At 44.5% G+C, this 23432-nt stretch overlaps 2 protein-coding genes across 2 annotated transcripts in view; one reads left to right on the top strand and one right to left on the bottom strand.

The window, feature by feature from the left end:
- SMC6 (structural maintenance of chromosomes 6) overlaps positions 1 to 3266 on the top strand; it is a 158544-nt gene extending 155278 nt beyond the window's left edge. The window contains exon 28 of the transcript XR_009209497.1: positions 3187 to 3266. The gene's annotated coding sequence lies outside the window, so the exon portion shown is untranslated. The remainder of the gene's footprint in view (positions 1 to 3186) is intronic.
- The window catches only part of VSNL1 (visinin like 1), a 115249-nt gene that overhangs the window by 35100 nt on the left and 56717 nt on the right, over positions 1 to 23432 (bottom strand). The window lies entirely within an intron of this gene.

Below are 23432 nucleotides of genomic sequence, written 5' to 3'. Positions count from 1 at the left end.
TTTAGAGAAAGAAACTGCTGATTTTTATAGGGCTGCCTGGTAAGTGAGATTCCCTGTTAAGCGATATGCTAGGTACTGTTTTTAAAGTAGCTTTCCTTCATCAAGTTCATTCTTGTATATAAAAATGACCATACTGCTCATGACTCACCATTACGTAACCATAAGTCTATTATAGTTTTCCTATTAACTTGCTGTATTCTACTCATCAGCATTTGATTACACAAATATTCTCTTAAGGTTTTATTATGCTTGAATGTGAGAGGAAGAAGTTGCATTCCTTTGAAACAATGTAAAATTCAAATTAGCCCTCCCCAGTGAGTTTAAATGGAGAGGTTTCATTCTACTTTTTTTCTGAATTTATCAGGGTTAGTCTGTACTGTTTTACACTAGCAAATGAAGGTTGTATGATCTTAGCAATTTTTTTTTGTACTATATACCCTCTTTTATTTCTGAGGCTTAGAATCAATTTGTAGCGTCACTCGATAAAAGACAATAGTGGGTGTGGAATTCTTTTTCTCAAAAGATAATATCATGAATAGCATAATGCTCACCTACCCACCCACTTTCTCAGAGGAAGAGAGATGACTGCATTCTACTGTGGCCCCTTGGTTTTAATTAGAGGCTTCGTCTGTGGGTGAGGAATCCTGGGCTGGAGGCAGCTCAAGTCCCCCATCCAGAAGCCTTCCACGTGGGAGGCGCACTGAAAGCACAGCAGATCTTCCCAGAGAATGAGGAGGCGGGGCCCCTCCACCTCCCATCTGGATCCCCTCCAGGTTCCTGCTGGTATTTCTGCCTCTAGCCTGCCCTTCTCGCTTTGCCAATCCCTTGTCCAGACTGCTTCCAGAATGAACCACTTAGAAAATTCCATGAAGCCATCCTACCCATGCTACTTAAAACCCTTCACTGGTTTTTCATCACTTTCTGGAGTCGGATCCCCATGGGAGGGGCCTGGCTCATGTCTCCAGGGTTTCGCCCATTCATACAGTGGTACCCTCTCTGCCTGATGGACACGTTAGGCATGAGCAAAATGAACTTCTGTGTTTCCCAATGTGCCTTCCAGTATATGACCTGTAATTTCTTACCTCCATGTTTTCCCCATTGCAGGAAAGCCTCCCTCACAAACGCTTTCTATCTCCTGGCATTTTCTTACAGATGCTCTAGCACTCCGTTCATATAGAAAGCCTGAACTCCAAGCTAGGGCAAGTGCCCTTCCCCTACGCCCTCTCAAGACCCTGGAGTCATGACTCCACCACATGTTATTGTAATCACTTAGAACGGCCCTGTAACCTCACTGGGGGCCTTTTGAGGGGGGATTGCATTTGTTTTTTTTGTTTTGTTTTGTTTTTAAAACTCTAACAAACAAATTATTTGAATCCCCAGTGTCTAGTACTGTTCCTGATCATAGTATATGCCCAATAAATCTTTATTCAGTGAATGAATATGTTACCCTCATTCCTCAGGTGAGGAAATGCGTAAAGAGGGAGGCAAATGATGGAGCACAAGGAGGGAGCCCTGGATGGGAAGTCAGGACCATGAGTTCTAATACTGTTTGTGACCTGGTTTCTCTACTTTCCTGCCTAGAAGCTGCCTTTTCTAAAATGGCAAATAAGGGAAAATTGAACAAGTTGAGGTCCAGTGCCCAAACTTCCCACCAAAGCACCCTTAAGAGTAGAAAATACCTGAGACCTCAGAAGGCTCAGGGGCTGCTGAGTCTGAAGTTTCGCATTTGAGTTAATATTCATGTAAAATTTGTGTTATGTGCCCTAAAATGTCTCCTTTTAAAAACTGAAATGTGTTTGCAAAACCCATCAGTTAGTTAACTTAAAAAACCACCCCTCAATCTCCAAGAAAAAGTAGCGTGCTGAGAAGATGGACCAAGATTGCCAGCTCTCTACCTATGCCCAGGCCTCCACCATGTGGGCGACTTGGTTAAAGACAGATAAAAGAAGGAAGAATACTGATTCTGGATTCAGAGAAGACCAGATCCAATTTCAGTCATGTTACTTATTAGCTGTATTACTTCAAGCAAGCTGCATTATATCTTTGGGCACTGGTGGTATCCTCTGTAAAACTGGGGAGATGGCAGCCTCTTGGACCTTGTGAGGAGCTTGTGAAGCATCCTGGGAGAGCCCCTGCCATGTGGCACACAGTGGTTATTCAGTATTGGCTCTCTTCCTTCTCCTCAGACTGTCTGATTCTCTTTGCAAGCTTCTCTTCCCACCCCCGACCCCACCACCAATTCACTGGATCATGACAGAATGATTACAAGCAGCAGTAGGTCCAAAGTGCTGGGAGAATTTTCCGGTGTCATATGGAAAAAACGTACGCCTGGAGCCCTTCCCTCCTCTTTCTTCCTTACCTAAGCTCGCGGGCCCAATTCACTTAACTCCTCATGTCTAATTTCTTCATGTGTAAATGTGGATAATTAAGGCATCCTTGTAGAGCTTTAGTGAGGATTAAATCGTTAATATGTGTAAAAATCTAGCACAGTGCTTATCACGTTAGGTGCTCAGTTTGTGGGAAATATTATTATTACTCTTACAATAATGGTTATTGAGGGCCCACATTCACAGAACCTGGGCAGAGGAGGCAGAATGACGCTTTCCCCTCAAAGATGTCTACATTCGAACCCCTGAAGTCTGTGAATACGTTACCTTACATGGCAAAAGGGACTTTGCAGATGTAATTAAGTTAATGACCTGCAAATGTGGAAATTATTTCTGGATTATCCAGATGAACCCAATGTAATCACAGAGTCCTTAAAAGAGTCAGAGAAGGGGACGTGACAGTGTAAGCAAAGCAGGCAGAGATTTGAAGATGCTACGCAGTAGAATTTAAAGATGGAGGAGGGGCCTCGAGCCTCAGAATGAGAACAGCCTCGAGGAGGTGAGACAGGTAAGGGAATGGATTCTCTCCTAGAACCTTCAAAAGAAACCCAAGCCTAACGAAATCCATTTCAGACTTCTGGCCCCCAAAACTGTAAGACAATACATTTGTGTTGTTTTAAGCCATCAGTTTGTAGTAACTTGTTACAGCAGCAGTAGGAAACCGATACACCAGGTGACTACATCCTTGAGCAGAGATAGCAACAGTGACCACCAAACTCCTCCTGTGCTTACCAGGTACCAGGACAAGAGCTGGTCCTCTCACACTTCCCTTATCCCCCTCCCCATATTCTTTCCGCAGGTACTGCTGCTTTCTGGGAAAGATGCTGCCATGCTTGAACTGTGACAATGGAAACCACACCTATTCTTCCCTGGAGAAAGGTAGAGGAAAAAGTGTAAGGTGGGGTGTGTGTGTGTGTGCGTGTGTGCATGCGCATGTGCACGTATGCAGGTGAAGGCATCTCAAAATTGGAAAAGTACCATATGATGGGGGCAACAATTCAGCCCTGTTCAACTCCAGCATGCCCAGCCTGACAAGCTGAGGATGAAAGGCAGTTACCATGGAGACAGCATCCCTTACTTCCACTTGCTGCCTCCTTAGTGTTGCTCTTCACTGTGTGATGGGGTCACCACCCAGCTCTCGGCAGCACCACATCCTGGCAGGGTCCCACCCTGGCTGGGGCACTTCTGCTGTTTCACCTCTTTCTAACTTAACTGAATGAACTCTAGAAGCCAGGAAATAGGTTTGGGAAAAAGGATGAGAGGCTCAAGGTACAGTGGACAGAGTACTGGTCTCAAGATCTCTCTTTGTTTTTTTTTAAGACAGAGTCTTGCTCTGTTGCCAAGGCTAAAGTGCAGTGGCATGATTGTGGCTCACTGCAACCTCCGCTTCCCAGGTTCAAGGGATTCTCCTGCCTTAGCCTCCAAAGTAGCTGGGACTACAGACATGTGCCACCATACCTGGCTAATTTATGCATTTTTTGGTAAAGACAGGGTTTTTCCAAGTTGGCCAGGCTGATCTTGAACTCCTGACCTCAGGTGATCTGCCTGCCTTGGGCTCTCAAAGTGCTTGATTACAGGTATGAGCCGCCTTGCCTGGGACCTCTCAAGCCCTCCTACTGAAGGTCTTTCCCTCCCCTGAGCTCCAGGTTCCTCTTCTGTCTGATGGACAGGAAGTTGGCCGGAATGACCCCTAAGAGCCTCTCCCACAGCTATGAGATTAAGTTCATGGGGAGATCATAAATTTAGACTAAGGAACAGGGGGGAGCTAAAAAATGGTCAGGTTGATGGCTGTTTCTCAGTGACAACCAGATTTTTCACTGTACGGCCGACCCCCCAAAGGACAACTGGGTGTCAAAGTAGGCCATTCTCTGTGTTACACTCCCCATCTTTCTCAGCCCCTGACCTCCAGGAAGTTGAGACATACACACAAGTAACTGCAATCCAGGGTGACACTGAGCTCACTGTGGCCAAGCTCGGCTGTTTAGGAAGCAAATTCATTTCCCTCCATCAGCTCACACCACCTACCACTGTGCTGTCCATCAGTGTTTGGAGAAGTACACTCTATTGTGCCTCTTCTTTGTAGGACTCATCACAGTGCTGCAGAGAAGTGTCACTGGATCAAGGCTACACTATGCTATTTCATAACCCTTCATGATAAACAAAGTCACCGATTGGAGCTCATCAATTAGATATGAGAGCCCAACAGGAGCCACAGAGTTGGCTGTGGGGCCACCCAGAGTCAAGAAGCCACATGGAGCCTGCTGGGCTTCACTCTTGTGATGATGTTCACAGTATGTGAGTGTCTTGTTCCTGTCACCACAGCCTCCCAAGGGAGAATGTCACAGGCCAAGGGAACAACTTGAGTACAAGGCTGGAGGTGCAATGTTGCAGAATGTCTGGGGACTGTGAGCCACCCATGTGAGCTAGTGCACAGATCACAGCAGTGAGGAAGGAAAGTTAGTGGGCCCTTTGGCAGACAGTCTTAGTCACCTTTCTACTCCACCTTCCCAGTTTTTCCTTTCTGTAACAACTGTGCTTTTGTTCAAGTCCCAAGCCCTGCAGGGGAGGATCCATTCCCTTGCCTTTTCCAGGAAATAGATGATAATTGGACTAAAATGAATCATGATGATCTTGTTTCTTGCTTTTCATTATTATTTCCTGTCCAAGTGGTATAGTTTAGGCCAAAGAGACAGATGAGTCAGTCTTCTGAAGGTGGGTGGGTAGAAGGCACTTTTTGGAAATCTTTTGATTTCCTGATTAAAAAGGACTGATGCAGCTGGAACCTTTTCCCTATCTCTGGCAGACTTGAATGGTAATGTGAAGCCTGGAACTGCAGCAATCATCTCGTATTCATGAGGGAGAGACCAAGAGAATCTCAGAGATGTTCAGAAGTCATGATCCAATGCTAAACAAATGTCCAGCTCCAAACTTCTTTGTATGTGACAAAAATTAACTCCTGTCTGTTTAAACCACTGTTTGATTCAGTTAATTGTAGCCAAATATCTGAGACAGGCCCAGTGCAAAGAAATGGAATTTTTACCTTTTCCAGAGGCAAAGGGAGTTAGAGGAGGTTTCTTTTGTTATTCTTTAGAATTTAGTTTTACATGAATAGTGATGGGAACTGCCCTGATTTGATCACTCTACAACATATGCATATACAGCTCAAAACATCAAATTACACCTCATGAATAAAATTACCATGTGTCAGCAAAATATTTTTAAAAAATGATACTCCATGCATGTTGTGAAAACTTTAAGTGACAAAATAATAAATAAAATAAGGCACGAGGGGCCCCCTTACTCTCACCAATCCCACTTTCTGGAAGTAAACGCTATAAAGAGAGAGGGGGCAGGGAGCTATGTCTGTATATTTTACAAAAATCAGATTATTCTTCACATCTTTCTATTAATATATAGGGTTTTACAATTGGCTTTTCTTATTTAATGACATGTCATGGATACAGGAGGTTTTTGAGGAAAGGTAGGATATCATGGGAGGTATAGTTAAGAAAGATGAAGACATTTATTCAGTAGTCTAGAAACTGGCCCAAAACTATATTACATAAAACTTCCACTCTCTCTGGAAAGCGGAGGGAAACAGAAGTATTGGTAACTTCCTAAGTGCAGACATATGCTAGGCATTTTAATTTAATTCAAACTCCTCTGTGAGATTATTCTCATCTTACAAATGAGGAAACAGAGGCTCACTGAAAATTGGAACCCAGCTCTATCTGACCCAAAGCTTCTGGTCTCTCTCTTTCACCAATGAGTGGTTTTGCATTTTTCCATGGGGCAGCCACCATAACTGCCCATGTTTTCCTACTGCTAAATGCAAATATTTGAATTCCCTTAGGAAAGGCATAATGCAGAGTGATTGCTCAGAGAGTCTCTTCCTGGTGGGCCCTGCTAAGAAGACAAAATGCCCTGGATCTGACCCTGGGGGGATAAATGCCCTCCTTGGGGTTGGCCACAGCTGAGTGAGTGAGGCAGGGACAAACTGGAATGGGTTTGGAGGAAAATGGGGACAGGACAAGAAAACCAAAGGAAGTGCCATGTGGAGCCCAATGGGCTGGCTTCCCTGTGACTGCTAAGCAAAGGCGGAATCGGCTCCAAAGTGCTTGGGAAAATGACAACTGGCAAAACTCATACTGAGGGGTAATGACGCTGTCAGAGGCACTGCCTGGTGCTAAGGGCTTGGAAGTTCTGCCAACGGGATTCATTATGAATGTGTAATTTGCTGAACATTGTTAAGCCAATGTTTCCCCCAACTGGGGATGACAGGCAAGTGTGCCTTCAGTGCCCCCTCCTAAGAGCTGCCAGGTCTACGTTGCCACACAAGCAACAGTGATAAGACAGGCCCCCGAGTTTTACGGTGCCCTCAGCTATACCTCAGAGGGCCTTGCCCACACTGAAGGACTTCCTGATGTGATGCCCTCCCCACTAGGGCCCTTCTCCTGGAATTCTATCCCAGTTCAGAGCCCCGCTCAAATCTGATCTCTTCCAGAAAGCCTTTTCTGACCAGCCACCACCCCATGCGTGTTTCCAGCCCTCAGCTCATTTCCCCAACCTTCCTGGACTTCCCTTTCAAAGGGAGCTGAGCACAATTTGCCTAATACAGCGAACTGTCTATCTCTCTCCTCTTGACTTGGGGGCTCTTCTGGAGCAAGATCTGTCTGATTGCTTTCTAATTATTGATCTCCCTACATGCAACCATTTAAATGGCAGAAGCTATTTACATTTCTATTGGATGAATAGATGAACAACTGTGTCATTTGCTTATGGACAACAGGATGAAACGTGGAAAGATGGTGAATGAGGTCTGGACCAGTGGGTCTGTGCAGCACAGGGAACAGCTGAGCATTCCCCTGTGTATGGCCCCAACCCCCGCTCCAGGAAGAAATCTGGGTGTAATGATGAGTGAAGAGTGTTCAGCACAAAGAAAACACTGGACTGACTGTCCCAACAAAAGTCCTTAGAGATTATTTAGCTCTGACTCTTTTGTGATGAGGAAACAGGCCCAGAGAAGGGAAACATCTGTTATGAGGATGCATCACCGGGGCCAGTGGTGGGGCAAGAACTGAGGTCCAGCCCAGGGCTCACTTCTGTTTGCTGTCCTGTGGCCATGATTTGAATTTGGCCATGACAGTCTCAGGGGTGTAGGTACATGTATAATTCATCAAATGTTTTCCAGGAATTTCACTGTACTTTTTCCAAGTAACTTAAAAAATTGCTTTCAACAATTCCTGTTTCTTATCTCAATTAGTATTTTCCATGCACTTGCTAAATAATCTCTTGCTGAAGATTTGAGAAATCACTCCTGCTGATGGTAGCTTCACACAGCCATATCCCTTCTTGTTCCACTGAAATTGGCCTTCCTGGCTACTGGTGGATGGTGATGAATTGTGGGGGAAGATGCTGCAGTATGAAGTCTGAGCTCCAAAAAAGAGAGAAGAGAGGGGAAGATGGGAACAGTGATGGGGTGCATTTGGGAGTGGGGACAAAGAAGGATGAGGATGGCCTAGGGAGTTAAGGGAATGAAGAGGAGATGGGGTGAGGAGCAGCGGAGGAGAGGAAAGTTGCCTCACTGCACTGCACTGCACTGCACTGCACTGGAAGCACCTTGATCCAAGGTTGGGTATCTTATTCATCTCTGTGTCCCTAGAACTGGGGACTGAGCCCTGGGCCTGACTCAGAGAAGGGCTTTGGAAACTCTTCCTTGAGTGAATAAATGTACTGTAGAATGGGCACATCCACCCTCTGGGAAACGAAGGAATTGCTGTCACTCAGAGCTGCCTGTCTCCTTCCAGCAACATGTTAAAGCCCAGAGGCAACCTGGGATGCATTTCAGAGTCATCTTGGAGCTTTTTCAAAGTATAGATGTTGGTCTCACCTCCTTTACACTGAATCAGAAGAGGGAGGGATGGGCCCCATAAGGTGAATCAAAAATGCATACTGCTGTGATTGGGGACCACACTGTCACAGTCTTCCTCCTTCCCTGGCCTCTTTTGTAGATGACCTTGCATTGACTACACGTTCATCTCTTTGTCATACCTGGGTTCCTAAACATAAGAACCATTACCCAGAGTCCTGCAGTCAGCCCCAACCTCAGCTTCTGATGGAGAACTGATGGATGTGCATGGAGGCGGAAGGGGCCTTTACACTGTGGAGCACTTAGGGAGGGGGGCTCACTGCTCAGCAGCTTTACTGGTCAGTCCTCAAGACAAGCCACAGAAATCACGTGGCTATCAGGCAGCCTCTGGGGCCACCTCTGCTTCCCTTCTTGGGGTTGAGAGGCTTCAGCCTCCAAAAAGGACCACGCTGCATAGAGATTATTTTCCTGAAGGGGGTCAAAATCAAGGAAAGCCAGAACTTCAAAACACATCTATCCCTCTCCTCATTCTCATGGCATGCATAGGTATGTGCGTGTGTGTGAGTGAGAGCACACACACACACACACAGAATGCATGAAGAACATGGTTTGTCAAAGTCCTCTGCCTGACAAATGACAAAATCTTGCCTTGCATTGCCCACCTCTGTGTGTATCATATATTCTGATATTAATTTGAGAATATAAAGAAAGTCCCCTGAACAGGCCCTAAAATCTCATCACTATTACTTTGGTTTTCCTGATAAACTATAAATCCCTTAGCAGGATGTACACATTAAATATAATCAGTCACTGATATGTTAATATCAATAAATTGATGAGAGACATTTGGGGGAGTAGGTTTGGGTGAGGGCAGGACAAGAGTATAGCAGTGGGGCTGGGGTGGGGATTACAGAGCAGAGAACAAGGCACGGAGCAGTGGAAGTGGGGGTGCTGGAGACTGAACTGGCTCCTTTCGCACCTTGAGCCACCACAGTCCTCTTCAGAGAGTTCTGGAATTGTCCCAGTCCGGGGAGTTTGGGAAAATCCTCCAAACCTCCTCTTAGTCTACTCTTCGACCAAGTTCAAGGCCCGCTTCCTGGATGGAGCCTATCCCCACAGCAGTCATATGTGAGTGCATTACCCCACATTTAGTGATGTGGCATAATCATCCTTCATCTTATCGCTATTCAAGCTTTGTCTTTCAGCATAATCATTGACACCCTCACCACAGAGCTGGGTGTAAGGCATTGCTATCTCCATCATTCAGATGAAGTAACTGAGGCTCAAATGGTTTATGTCATTTGCCACACAGCAAGAGTCAGAGCTGGGAAATGTGAAGTTAGACCCTACGCACAGCTTAGCCATTCGCTAGTTGTGTGCCCTTAGACATGTTACTTTCTCTCCTTGTGCCTCGATTGCCTCATCTGTAAAATGGGGATAATAATGGTATCTAGGGCAGAAGGCTGTTGCATGAATTAAATAGATAACACAGAGAACATGTATAGCATAGTACCCAGGTACACAGTGAATGCTACATAAGCATTTGCTGTAATTATTGTGCTTGTTTTTGTTCAATACTGTTTCCAAGGGATCCTATCTCCTTCTCTGTTTCTCTCATAGCATCTATTTAACACATAGTAGGGTCTCAATAAATATTAGCTCTCTTCTTTTTCCCTTTCCTTTATTTTTCTGAAAACTACCACCAGGATCAGAAAAATGCCACAACTGCTTGGTCTATCAAGCAAAGATTTTCTTCTTCCTTGGGAAAAGGAGCCAACCCTGGCACTACTGGATCAAAGCAAGCAGAGTTCAGGGCCTTGAACTGTGGCCCTTGCCTGGCTAGAGTTCAGAGGAAGGTTCCCTGGAGATGGAGAGCCAAGCCCCTGTCATCTGGATGCTTCCAGTCCCATGTCACTGACACATTGCAATCCGCATCATGTTCTCTGTCCTCAACAGGGCTGTTCTGATAAAAGGCTGACTAATGGGCAGGAAGGGGAATGTCTTGCCAATGTGCTTGTTTCCATTAGATTATGGATGTATTTTTAGAGTGGCTGAGAAATATCTAGGATCTTGCCTTGCAAGATGATTTTGCAGACTAGGACTGGGAAGAAATAAATCTTAGAAAGAAAAAAAAAAAGATTGCAAATGCTTCCTGCTGCTGGGAGTTCCTTCTTTTCATCACCACCTGGTTCACTATATTCAGATATGGCTTGAGTGTTATTTCTTCTGAGAGGCCTTCTTGGAGCCTCTTCCAGCACCACCCATTTTTCACAGCCTCTTGGGCCACATTTGTCTCACTGTATTATTATTGCCAGACCACTTGATGGATTCCCTCATTGATTGAGCTCTTTGAAGGCAGGAGTCATGGCCGTTGGTTCATTCCAGAATCCTAATTTGAGGCTTTTATAGAGTAGATGCTCAATAATGTTCAACAAATACATGGATGGATGAAGTACAAAGACCAAACAGTCATTCTGTATCAGTAAATCTGACTATGAGTGTGACTGCAGGCCCAAGCCCCTGTGTTTCAGCATCTCTCACGCTAGGTGTTTGTCCCTTACCCCATGTGGCACTGCCTGATGCCCCTGCTGGACTGCTCATTATGTGATATTCAAGTAATGCAATTAAATAAAGACCTCTGTTGCCAGACTGACACACAGCAAGAAACAAAAGTACTAGTTACAGTCAACCAGTCCAGTGGCACAGCCTGCCGGGCTCCATGTGGGGATAAAGGGCAGGGAGTGGGTGCAGGAAAAGGGTAGAGATGATGGCAGTGGGTGGTTGTGTAAGCTATCAACTTATGGATAACAGTTTCTCTTGTTTTTAAAATGAACCCCATCGCCTACAGCATATGAACTGATCAATTGGTGGGACCTTTATGATCACAATATAATTCTCTCTATTTGGATGAAGTTTCTCTCAGTCCTCAGTGCCTCAGACAGAGCAAAGCCCTGGGGACACCATCAGGTCCAGCCCAGGCAGCAGAACAGGGTACTTTAGCACCAACCACTCTTGATAATGCAGAAGCATACAGAGTGAGTCCGTTCCTGCTTGTCAGGGCCTCAAATCCCATCTGCAAGGAAGGAAGCTGACATAGCTGCACATTTTGCACTTGACCTTCAGAAGAGAGGCTGATGACAGAAAGAAGCCCTCCAAAAATGTACCCACTGAGCAGAGACTGCCAGCTATCCCCATTATCCAGTCTTCTGTTCTTCAATAGTAATTGACTTTTAACTGAACATGTGGCCACCCAAAATGAAGGCTACTTTTCCAGTGTCCTCTGCGGCTAGCTGTTGCCAAGAGATTAGGTCTTGGACATAGGCTGAAGTGATGTACACTGTTTCTGGGTCTTGACCCTGAGGGGAAGGACATGCTTCCCTACTCCTCTATCTTCTCCTTCCTACCAGCTTATGTGACACTGTGGTGAGTCAGGTAAGGTCATGAATCACAGCAACACCCTAGGAAGGAGCACGAAAAGAGAAAGAGACCAAGGCCTCGAGGACTCACAGAGCATAGCTACCAAGCCAGCTTGGACTTTCCCCATGAGAAAATTAATCTTCAGTCATGTCGACATCATGTGAGTCTCTGTCACACTCAGTTGAACTTAGATCCTAACTAAGGCACTCACATCAATGAACTGAATATATATATGTGCATGTGTGTATGTATGTACGTAGAAAATCAGACACACATGCACACACACAGTCAGCAGGTTCTTTATATCTCCTCCATTGCAAGTTATGAATTCAATAGAATTTTAGCCCTTTAAGGGAGTCATTCATACCTTCGAATGATAAACACATATTAACATACATCCCTAACACAAAATAATGGGACATCCATGACAGCTTGGAAATCGTAAAACTAAATGGTGAGATTGATTCCTGGGAAAATGGTCATTCCTGCCTGATATGTATTATTATTATTCTCTGTCAACCAGAATCCCCATTTTCCCAGCGCTTTCGTCATGTCTCACCACGAAGACTTTTGTATTGAGATAGGTGCTCCATGTGTTTAATGCTACCCACTTCCAAATGTCACCACCGTTCCCTTATCCTGAAAGCTGAACAGACAACAGCCACAACTCTGTTCACCCCCAGGATATCCCTTGACTCTTCCCAGTTGGTCTGGTCTTATGTAATCTTTCCCAAAGCCAGCTAGAGCTTCATCCAGCAGGTTACCCTGGCAACCCAGCTGTGTCATCTTGAAAGATGTCTCCGGGCACCAGCTTTGAAGTCTGCAAGAGATTTGACTGGGGCTGAGCTGTGAAGCCACGACATATTAGCTTTAACACGATGTCATCATTTATCGTGCTCCTGGTAGACATGTCACATTTTTTAAAAGAACATGGATAAAAATAAGTACTACCTTGACTATGCAGTGAGATTTACTTAGAAAGCAGACACAGCTATCTATTTTCAGAGACCAACTTTGTCTTTTATGGTCTTCCTTGCATTTCTTCTAAAAGAAAATCATTTCAGTGTTCACATTTTTCTCTGAATATCTCGTTACAAACTCCAACATAAGCAGCCTAATTTCAAGTCATCAGATAGCCTTTTCATACTGGGCATGTCAAGTTTTACAGTTTATCTTTTCATTTCCTCTTGGGAAAATAGTATTTAAGGAAGTTCATTGACGACTCTCTTTTGCTGGTAAGTACCTCCCAGATTCATAAGAAAATTAGCTAGCTACTTGACTCTCAGAATGGGGGATGTTATGTTATTCTGTTATGTTATGTTGCATATTACTTATTTAAACATTTTGTATTGAAAAGGTTCATTGAGAATCTCTGTAGCTCATTATTCTGGATAACACACTTTAAATGTTTCATTTCTTTCACTTATTCTTTCAATTGAGTTTCAGTTAAGCTATGAAACAGAGTCCTTTATTCATTTGTTAATTTATTATTTCATCCAACTAATTTTTGTTATTGATTGCTGGGGATACTGAGATGACTAAGACACAGTCCCTGACCTTGTGGGTAGCTGGACAAAAAAATAGCCACAATGTCAAGGGACCTGTGCTATAGGTCCAGGCATGTCTAGCAGAGATTGAGTGACAGCTGCACGTGATTTCTAGAATCTTGCTGTTGGAAGGGAACTTAAGAAGTCACATGGTTCAACTCCCTCTCCTTACAAAGGAAGACATTGAGGTCACACCTGCCTCTCCTACTCACCGACCACTCTTCTCACTCATATTGAACTTCATTCTGTCCCTTGAACAGGGTGTTCACTCTCATCTCTGCCTTTGTACCACATTTTATTCATTTTTGTATCTCCAGATCAAAGTAGGAGGTTGAGACAAAAAAAATATTTCATTTCGCCTCACAAATACTCTTTGAAGGTGGTAGAGCAGGGATTACTAACCCTCTTTAATAAACTGAGACTCTATAACCTAGACAGGTTTGTAACTGGCCCAGATCAACTTGCTAGCAGCAGTCCTCACCAAGCTCAGGGCCTCCTGGCTCAGCCCCATTCTCCTTCATATTAAGTAGGATGCTTTCTCTTGCAAGGAACGTAAGACCCCACTAAGACAGGCCTTGACACAAAGAGTTAATTATCCCACACAGCATGTGGCCCAGGTCCTGTTTCAGGACTAATTCTGCAGCTCAGGGATGTTCCCAGTCCCTTTCTACTCTGCCATGTTCAGCTTGGAAGCCTTATCTCCCCTCACCATTGAAAGTTAGCTGTGGCAACTCCAGGAATCACACACAGACATGACAAAATCCAGCAGGCTTGTCTGGATGAAAGAAAAACCTTTTCCAGAATCCTTCCCACCCCGGGAGACCTTTTCTCAGATCCCTTTGACCAGGATTGGGTAACTTACATATGTCTTTCATGGGAAGTAGACCAGGAAAGCATGTAACTGGATTTTTAGCCTCTATTTTGAGAGGTAGGCCACTGCTAGAGAGGAAGAGATAGTGACCATCCGGTAGGTAACCAACAGTGTCTAGTGTCTCATTTAATCAAGCCCCTTCTCTTTGGCTCCTCAGTGCCAGGCATGAGGACCTATGATCCCAGTTTATGGTCATGAAGTCTGCTAGACAGGGAAGTTGTAATTCCTCATGGTGGGCTTCTCCAACCTCGCAGTCATAGGCCACCTTGGTTTTCTTCTGACCCAACTCCAGTGCTGTCAACAAGGAGCCTAAGCTAGAAGTGTAGACACTGTCAGACCCTCAGCCTCCTGGGCCTCACTACTGCTCTGAGAAGCAGGTGAAGCAGGTCATCATCCCATTTGTCTGATAAGAGAACTCGGACTTGGAGGATGAAGGACTTGCCTACAGCCAAACAGCTAGACAGTGCAGAGCCAGGACTTGGACTCATTTCTGTCTGACTCCAGCCCCCGACTCTTCACTTCTCTGCACTTCATCCTAGGAGCCACTTGGAGCCATATCAGACGTTTATGTCAATGTTTTAAATCTGAAGACTATAGGAAAGGAAAGCACACAAACCACTCTTATTAGTGGGCATGAGGATCACCTGAGATTTCCATCAAGGCTCTCTCTATCAGGTAAAGAGCATTGGCAATGGAGTCCAACTGCTGGGTTTCAATGCTGTGTGACCTTGGGATAGTTACTTAACTACTTTGTGCCTTAGTTTCCTCATTTGTAAAATGGGGCAAATAATAATAGCACCAACCTCAAATACTCTTATGAGGATGAAATGAGTTAATATATGCAGAGTGCTTGGAACAATGCCTGACGCACACTGAGCATTCAATGAATGTTGGCTAGTATTCTCTATCTATTATTCATCTATGCATCTAGTCATCCTTTGATTTATTTTAGAAAGGACCTAAAGTATCTGGTTTTCTATGGTGTTTTATGTGGTAAAGCCAACCAGACACCCTGCCTGCATTCCCAGGGTATGGCAGCCTGCCTGGAGCCAACAGTAAATTTGATGGCTGCCCAGGGATAACAGACACCTTTCCTGCCACCTCCACTCCAATATTTCCAAGTTTCAGGATGCTTGGTGTCAAATATGATCCTGTCCCTCTGGGTCAGCCCTCAGAGGGGGCTCTGCACATGCCCCTAACACTCTGCCTGGGTTGTTTTGTTGAGGGAAAATTGTATTCTCCGAGAGCTTTTCTCTTGCATCAGTGTAACACTTTCAAGGCTGTTACCAGCTGCTGCAGAGGGGCTCAAAGAGCAGGAGGTTTCCTTCTCTGCTGGCTTGCCCCCCAAGTCGCTGGAAGGATTCCCTGGTGCCTGCACCAGGGACAGCCTTTTCTCTTCCTCCTTAAACTTTTTTTCACACAGAAGCAGTGGTGACTGGATCAGCCCGGTAGGGGTTCTGGGGAAGGCTGGGAAGGCTGGTTCACATGGATTGGAGGCCAAGACAGTTTCCATACCACCAAGGGGGTATAGTCCCCTGGAGCAGATCCTAACCTGATGCTGTGCAGAGAAGGATCTTTGCTGCATAATCAGACAGCAGCGCCAGCTTCCTCATCCCCATACTCTATCCCCAGTCATAATTAGAGTGACCTTTACCATTTATTGAGCAGTTGAATGGCGGACACTTGTAAAGTAGATATGAAGAGCCATTGGGCAGCTGCAGAATCTAAAATGAGGGAAGTGAAGGCCATTGCCCTAAAACTCACAGCTCCCAAGGGGCAGAACCTGGATTCAAACCCTGTAAGAACCCTGTGTCTTACTCCAGGGCTGCTCTCTCCACAGAGCAGCTGCCTTTTCAGCTATTACTTACCACGTATTCTAAGCTGTTGTCTCTGCCTCGGATAGAGAGAACCAAGCCCAAACGATAGTATGTATAGCTTCACCGCACATCTTTGTGCCATTTAGTAATAAAAAATATACACAGGAGAAAAAAAAAACCACCCAAATGAACAAACATAGGACAACAACCATCTTGCACTGGTCCCTAAAAACACTGTGAGCCACACTGATAAAACAACCCATTTGTCTTTGCTTTCAGACCAAATGTTTCGAGTATGCTTCTTTATTTCAGATTGAAGGTATTTCACCTACAATATTGGGGATCTGACCACAGGGACCACCTGTAGCAGCCAGGCCCAGCTGGTTCTCACGGGAACACCGCGTTACTGTTTTTACCCAGAAAGTTGGTCAATCCACTTTTTACTCAGCAAGTCATCACCAGCTTCTCTCTGTGGAAAGTGGCAGAAACAAAGGCCGAGGAAAGGCCTCCTCCCTAACCAAGGGGAGGGCTCAGGGCAAGCAGCTCTGGCTGGGAACTGTCCCAGCATGACACCACAAGACTAGGCTGGTGGGCTGGGGTCAGCCTCTGCCCATAGAGGCTGGCTAAGCAGACGGACCACATGAGGGGAAATCCCAACATGCCCCTGAGCAGGGAGGGGCCTGGCATTCCAAGATCAAGGCCCTGCCCACTGCCTGCTCCTCTGCTCCCCTGCTCATCACCTGCTCAGTGCAAGGAGTGTTTTTACCCTCCCTGTTTGTCTAAGCCCTTTCTGGACATCACCTTCAGCTCCTGCACCACACCCTCTGCCCTGCTGGATGCCCCCAACCTGCTCTCTCCCTTCCTGTTCTTTGAGCTCCCAAGGTTGCAGCTCACCTACACCCACACTTAGCTCTTGGGCTGTTGCTGCACTTGCCAGTTTCGAAGGCTTTATCTTCCCAGATGGCCTGGGATATCCATGGATGTCCTACCTGCTGACCCCCCTGGTGTTGAGTCTAGTACTGTACACACAAGGTACAGACGATAAATTCTTCATGAGTAACTTGAGTCATCTTGGGCTCTAAGTCATTCTCCTGAAGGCACAATGCAAGCTCCTGTATCTTCATCCCTTGAGTCACTGGGACATTTATGAGGAAAACTGAAAATTAACTTTTCCTTCTTGGTATTGTCCATCATGTTGTTTTAAGAATACAACCCCAGGCCACCAGAGTTTCCATTGTCCTCTAACACATTTGGCAGTTTGTGGATTAGTTGTCTTCGCAGAAAATCATCTGATCACCTTGTATACCACATTCAGGACCTTAGGACTTTGGTGGCCTGGCTCTACCCATATCTTCATCTCACTTTCCCCCTGATACTTCTTTGGTTACCTGACATTTCAGCCAACAGAACTCCTTGCTATTTCCCACATCATCCCCTTGTCTTCTTGCCTGATACAGTCTGAATGTTTGTGTCCCCTGCAACATTCATATGTTGAAACCTAATCCCCAAGGTGATGTTTTTAGGAGACAGGTTCTTTGGGAGGGGACTAGGTGCAACCCTCATGAATGGGATTAGTGCCCTTATAAAAGAGGCCTCGGAGAGCTCACTGGCCTCTTTCACCATGTGAGGACACAGCAAGAAATAGTCATTTATGAACCAGAGAGGGGGCCCTCAGCAGACACTGAATCTGCCCTGGTCTTGGACTTGCCAGCATCAAGAACTCTGAGAAGTGTATTTCTGTTGTTTATCACTACTTGGTTTATGGTGTTTTGTTACAGCAGCTCAAACGAACTGAGACTCTGCCCTTGTGCCCTTTCTTAGGTCATCTCTCTGTTAGGAATGACATCCTTGCAGCTACAAATCTACCTAAATTTCAAGGTGTCTTGAAATCTTCAGTGAAGTTATTTATACAGAAATTTCTTAGGCTAGAAAATCTGCACCTATGTTGGGGCAAATGTTACTTTGTATCTCTTCTAGCTGTTTACATAGATTGTTAAGAGTTCCTCCTAGGCTGTGGGGCCCTTAGAGTAGGGTAAGAGTCTGACTCAAATTCCACACACTCCATAGCTCTTGGCTACGGACTCGTTTTAGACACCGTTCTATAGTTGTTTGTTGAAGGTGGACGACAACTAATAGCTTCTCTGTATTACTACAAAGGGATTCCTCCCTTTGACATTTTATTTTATATTTTATTTTATTTTATTTTATTTTATTTTATTTTATTTTATTTTATTTTATTTTATTTTATTTTTTTTGAGATGGAGTCGTACTCTGTCTTCCAGGACAGGGTGCAATGGCATGATCTTGGCTCAATGCAACTGCTGCCTCCTAGGTTTAAGCAATTTTCCTGCCTCAGCCTCCACAGTAGCTGGGATTACAGGCATGCACCACCATACCTGGCTAATTTTTATATCTTTAGTAGAGACAGAGTTTCGCCATGTTGGCCAGGCTGGTCTCAAACTCCTGGCCTCAGGTGATCCACCCGCCTCGGCATCCCAAAGTGCTGGGATTACAGTCGTGAGCCACCACGCCCGGCTGCTTTGACATTTTAGACAGGGAAAGTTGGTCGTAAAATAGGCCGAAATCTGTCTATCACTCCCCCAGTTATAATAGGACTGGATTTCACCTGTGAGGGGAGAAGCTGACCTGGAGTTCAGGGCAGGGTCAGGTTCACAGCAATATCACAGCAGTCATGAGGATGGAGCCACAAGCTTCATAACAACCCTCAGAGAGAAACAGTCAGTGGCCCAGGGATCCTCCCAATTGGACACCAAAGATGGAAGAATCAGTAAGACAGAGAGCCTTCTTCCAGCAGTTGCTCCACGGGCCACTGGAGGGCAGGGGTAATTGATTCCCACCTAGGTGAGTTAGTCATTCACAGACCCAAGGTGGGTCAGTGATAGCCAGATCCAAATCCAGATCACCATTTCAAAATGTTAGAAGAGTCCAGTAACGTAAAACAGCTTTTCAGTGAGAAATCCAGACATGATTTTACATGTTCAAGTCCAATTCTGTAATAGAAATGTGCTATTTCTTCCTCTTTTTTCTTTTTTTTTTTTTTTTTTTGATGGAGTCTCGCTCTGTCATTCAGGCTGGAGTGCAGTGGCGCAATCTCGGCTCACTGCAACCTCTGCCTCCTAGGTTCAAGTAATTCTTGTGCCCTCAGCCTCCCGAGTAGCTGGGACTACAGGTGCATACCACCACACCCAGCTAATTTTTGTATTTCTAGTAGAGACGGGGTTTCTCCATGTTGGCCAGGCTGGTCTCAAACTCCAGACCTCATGTGATTCACCCATCTCGGCCTCCCAAAGTGCTGGGATTACAGGCGTGTGCCACTATGCCCGGCCTATTTATTTATTTTTTTGAGATGGAGTCTCAGTCTGTCGTCCAGGCTGGAGTGCAATGGCGTGATCTTGGCTCACTGCAACTGCCGCCTCCTAGGTTTAAGCAATTCTCCTGCCTCAGCCTCCCCAGTAGCTGGGATTACAGACATACACCAACATACCTGGCTAATTTTTGTGTTTTTAATAGAGACAGAGTTTCGCCATGTTGGCCAGGCTGGTCTCAAACTCCTGACTTCAGGTGATCCACCCACCTCGGCCTCCCAAAGTGCTGGGATTATAGGTGTGAGCCACCATGGCTGGCTGCTTTGACATTTCTTCTATTGCAATTAGAAATGGAGTGCCCTTGAGCAATCTGCTGCAGAGAATAACTAACGGACAGCAGATCCTTCTAGCTTTAAACCCTCATTCAAGGGCTTCAGTGTCGTTATTTGTAAAATGGGGGAGGGAGTGGACTGAGAGACTTCTAAAGGGCTCTTTCCAACCTTATCCTGAGGGCGGAGAGGTTGAGGTGTCATCTAAGAGCATTCCTTCAGGATGCCACAGTCACAATAACCACTGATATCTCTCTAAACGACACCTGCCCTACCATGGGAAAGCAAAATCCCAAGGTGTGGAAGCCATCCAAAATAACTTCACACCCTTGGAGGCAGGGGAAGGTTATCATTTTGACCCCTGTGGGGTAATTGCTGTCTCTAATGCTGGTAGCTAGCTATTCCCTGAGACAGTATCACCATAATAAAATACCGTTGGAGCCTCACATGGGACCTTGTTTTCTCAGAACTCTGGATTATTATTGTCTTTTCCTTGAGATTTCAGACCCCAGTTCTTGTCTTCCACATTAATTCAAGTTAAATGCAGCCTCAATCATATTGGCAAACATTCCAAGTGGAAATAAACGCTAAAAATTGCAACACCCTCACCAGCCCTGTCTGGATGACATTATGTATTTCATGTAATGTCTATTCCTTAAGGAATTAAAACCCTTCTATATACAGCTCTGCCCAACGAATTTTTAATAAAGTCTGCTCCTAACTACATCTTAGTAACAAACAGAATCTGAATCCCTAAAAACTGGTCATCCCCAGATCTTTTTTGAAATGTTTTATTTTCAAAATTATTTGAATCAGATGTTGAGAAGAGACAGTAGTCATCTTTGTCACATTTTCTTTTGATAAAGTATCTGATGAGAGAGAAAATTCTTGATGCCACAGCCCAATAAACTGGACTATTTGGCATCTGGATATCCTCCCATGCTGAGGTACCTAACACCAAGTCACTGATAAGCCTCACCTGTGCAAGATGCTTCACTGCTTACGAAGCACTTTTGCTCTCACCACCCTCCTATCTCAACAAGACCCCACGAAATAAGCAAGGCCTGGAGTGTTATTCTCATTTGACAGGTGAGAAAACTGAGGGGCAGAGTGGTCTGTGGATTTATTTAACAAACCTTAAGCATAAAGGACTTTCCCAAATTCACACTGCTAGTGTATGGCAGAACCAGGTGCACATCCAGCCTTCTAATTAAAATCACACTGCATTTACCTGTATTCAGGTTGCAGAACAGAACGTCCTTGCTAAAAGTTGGGACAGATGCACACCAAAGTCTTGGGAACACAGGGGGAAGAGATTCTTTTGGCTTTGGGAATTGGGGAGGTCAAGAAATGATTTCCCAGGGAGAAGCTTTTGAACTGATCCTGGAAAGATGGCTAGGATGGAGCAACATGATGTGTATTCTGCTCTACCACAAGATAAACTGGAGAACCTCCCAGATGCCTGCTCCTGAATGTGACTCCCAGGACACAGGAAGCACAAAAAGGTGGCAAGAAGGCTGGGCTGAGTGACTCAGGTGTTTGTCTCCACTCACCACTTTGTAACCTCAGCGAAGTCTCCTGACTTCCCAACCTCTATGGCTTAAAGTGAGGGAAATGCTATCTCTAAGATCGATTTCATAGGCCTTGGTGAAATCAAGTAAGCTACTGGTCAGACTGACAGGGGTTAGAATAATTGGAAAGGAAGGGAATAAAGAAGACAAGGGAGAGAGAAGAAGAGAGAAAAGAGGGAGTGAGAAACAAGGGAGAGATCTATGGCAGAAGCCCCAGAAGTATGCAAGCTTTTTCTTCCACAGATTGTTTTCACATTGTTGATCTCAGCAAGGCTACCAAGAGGTTTTTGATTATTTTTGATTTTTGTATTTTTGTTTCAACCTAACATACTTGATCCAGTGGGCCTCCTGCCAACACAATAGGAACAGGGGCTCTAAAACACAATAATCATTTTTAAATTCAAATTTTTATTGTCTTAGTCAATGAGATTTTTTAGTTTCTAGACAGACTGATGGGTCCTCATGTCCAAATTCACCTTCTTTTGTGGATCAGCTTGAATGTCACCTTCCTAACCAGCCCTCGCTGATCCTCCAGGCCCTTCCTCGTCTTTCCTGTTCCTGATCACAATCAACCCAGTGTGATAGCTGTTCATACATGTATTTTTTTACCCTATCTTGACTATAGGTTTCTGGATGGCACCAGACCACAGCCACCTAGACAGGGATTTGTGGTGTTTTCCTCTGCAGACCCAGGGCCTACACAGCCCCTGGCACATAGGAGTGCTCAGGAGGACTGCAAAGCAGGAGCTGCGTTTTATCCCACTGGAGACTCCCTCTGCATTAGCATGGAGCAATGGACAAAATAAAGCTTGATTGGTGGGCCATAAATGAATCAGTCAAACATCATCTACATACTAGAAACCAATTTAACAAAACAAAGCCTGGAAGCTTTTATTTGTATTCTTATGCCAGTAAAGTTTGTTTGAAAGTATAACTTAGAAGGGGATTTCACTGCATTTGTCTTAGTGCCAATTGAGACTCAATAACTGCTGTTATGGAACCTAGAATGTTAGGTCTGCCAATGGTTAGAAACACTTTTAGTGACTCTTATCCTTTCTTGGGACTACAGAATCCTCAATGAATCTGATTAAAGCTACCCCAAGAGAGTTTATATATAAAATTTTACTTGCAACTTCAGTGTGGGCAGAACTCCTGAAGCCTATTTAAACATATTTCCAGGTTAAGACCTAGATTAGTGTTTTTCAAAATGTCACTTATAGATTTTGTCCTTTAGAACCACCTGGCAGGTCTTACTAAGAATACAGATATTGGGTCTCTAATTCCAGTGAACTAGCAACCTGAGGAGGGGGCCTAGCAGTCTGCCAACTGAGCAGTCAACCCAAGTGATTCTGAGATGCGTTACAGTTTGAAAGCCACCTACATAGACCAATGTTTTCGTTTGCACAGATGCTGAACTTAGAACCAGAAAAACAAAGGCACTTGTTCAAATCCCACAGCAAACAGTGCAGACCTTGATTATATACTTTATTTCATATTCTATAAGACAGGTTTTGCACCTAAAATCCTATAATTATTATATGTTTGTGTACAACTTTAGGAAGAATGCCTTTTATTCCACATAGTAGGTTTTTAAGCCCAAGGGCACAATTTAAAAGTAGAATTCTAAAACCATACAGAGAATTACAGAATGTTTTCATAATATCTTATTAACTAGAAAAATATTTCTTATTCTATTAAAAGACTTTTACCATCAAATATTTAGGTGCTGGTCCTATAATAGCATTTATTCTTATTTTGTTTTAATACATATTCCTGGGTAGTTGTATCAACAAAATTTTGGTGAGTAAATTTGTATTTTCAATGCCTTAGGCCTGGAAAATTTCTCATTTAAGGGAATTCCACCAGTATATTTTGTTGTAAAAATAAAGATGGTTTGGTGAAGTGAAAAGCATTACTCAAAAATAAGATGATACACCAATTCCTTCAGGCTCTGAGCTTGCTCAGGGCAATTGAAGGCAATGCCCAATAAACTGTCTGTCCCACAGAAAGCACAGAGAAAATGGGTCTCAAGTGAATGAATGAACCAATGGACAAGCCTGCTCTTAGCTAGAAAAGCTGGAAGTGTGTTTTCTAATGACCAAATTACAGAAACTCCTCAGGAAATGACCACCTAGAGGGACAGGGAATGATTTGGTAGGAACTCTTTTGTTATATGCAAATATATTTTATTAAAATTCAAACTGTTAAATCAATGATGATCAAATTGGACTCTAGGGCTCTCTCACCTGTCTTGGGTGCACCTGTCAGTGGCCTAAGGCTTTTCTAAGAAGAAAATTT

Source organism: Hylobates moloch, unplaced genomic scaffold, assembly GCF_009828535.3.
Source record: "Hylobates moloch isolate HMO894 unplaced genomic scaffold, HMol_V3 SCAFFOLD_13, whole genome shotgun sequence".
In the NCBI taxonomy this organism is placed as follows: domain Eukaryota; kingdom Metazoa; phylum Chordata; class Mammalia; order Primates; family Hylobatidae; genus Hylobates; species Hylobates moloch.
This window is presented reverse-complemented; position numbering and strand designations above follow the sequence as displayed.